Here is a 1523-nt window from a genome sequence, read left to right on the forward strand (position 1 = left end):
GAACTCTGGGAAAAAGTCAGGATCAGGAGTTGGGGGAGATTCACCATCAGGACAAGGAGGAAGTCAGATGTATGAAACTGAGGAGAGGTAACTAACCACATGGCAAACATAAAACAGTATAAATGGGTTAATTGAGTTTCGAACATGTTGGGGGAATAAGCATAAGTTAACTCCTAGGCACTTATTTATAAATAAATAAACACCCAAGAAATTATTCAGGAACTGAGCAGGACATAGAAAGAACAAATAGTTGTAGGGACTCAAGTTTATTTCGTGCATTATGTGTCCATAACAGAGTATAGTTTTAAAAACAGAATCAGAGACCTCTGAACAATTTTATCATTTCAAAGTGATTAATAATGCATCATCATTGCTTCTTGGCCTTTTGGCTAAGATCAAGTGTTATATCTGTTTTTATCAGTTTAATAATGCATCATCTTCCCAAGACAAAACTGTACAATTAGCTTTTATTTGCCAGATTCAGTTATTATCTGGGAGGCTTACTGCTGAATAAGCTCACCCTTTCTAGTTCTTTCTGAACTCTGGCTGGCTGGATCAACGCAGATGTTCTGGCTCAAACTCCTCTATAAGCTGACTGATTCAGTCTGGCTTCTCTCAGCTTCTCACCAAATTGTTCTGGTTAGCCTTTACTGATTCAGTCTGGCTTTTCTCAGCTTCTACCAAATTACTCTGGTTAGCCTCAAACTAACTCTTGTAACTCGCTCTAATATTCTGGCTACTTGTTATTCTCTGACTTCAACCAGCTTCAACCTGCAGAAACTTACAAAGAAACTCAACTCCACTGCTCATACTGAATGGACTGTAGAGATTGAATGGAACTCAACTCCAGTCAACTGAACTGACTCTCTCTCTCTCCCTGCACTGCTTTTATGCAAGCATTTTTTCCTCTTGATTCTTCTGCGGGTTTGGCATATTCTATCTCTGACTCATTCTGACAAATATTTCTCTAATTCATCATTTTGTCTGACCCTCAATTAGATATCATTGTTTGGCATTAACTGTGTGAACTAAAAGGAATGTCTCTTTTTTAGCCAGATGATACTATAATCCAAGTGTGTCTGCATTCTAGCTGGATCATATAAACCTAGAAGGTCTTTAGATGTGATCCCTTGCCAGAGCACTCTTGTTACAGCCCTGAAACCCAGAACATGTTAATATGTAGTTTCTAAAACCTAATTTTTTTCTGTAGCAAAATTACATACTTACAAATGTGCTTCTATATATAAAACCATATAATTTTTTAAATAGTATCATGAAATTTCCTGAGAATTCTAAATTAGATGTAGTCAACATATATTATGAAAGCTGTTCAATATGAGATTATCTCTTTTTCCCCCCGCTACACATATTGCTCTGTAGAATTTCTTTTGCAGAAGATGACTACATTCTAAATCACATTCAATCAAACCTGTTACAAATTCTAAAGTCAATTATTTTATTCCAAAGAAGACAGTACATCTTGACAGCATCTGAAACCATTAACAATTAAAATGATTTGTTAA

The 1523-nt window shown here is 35.9% G+C and overlaps 1 pseudogene; it reads left to right on the forward strand.

Annotated features, from left to right (window-relative positions):
- The first annotated feature begins 369 nt into the window (after window positions 1-369).
- Window positions 370-525, forward strand: LOC127688220 (uncharacterized; annotated as a pseudogene).
- The last annotated feature ends 998 nt before the right edge of the window (window positions 526-1523 follow it).

Source organism: Apodemus sylvaticus, chromosome 6, assembly GCF_947179515.1.
Source record: "Apodemus sylvaticus chromosome 6, mApoSyl1.1, whole genome shotgun sequence".
In the NCBI taxonomy this organism is placed as follows: domain Eukaryota; kingdom Metazoa; phylum Chordata; class Mammalia; order Rodentia; family Muridae; genus Apodemus; species Apodemus sylvaticus.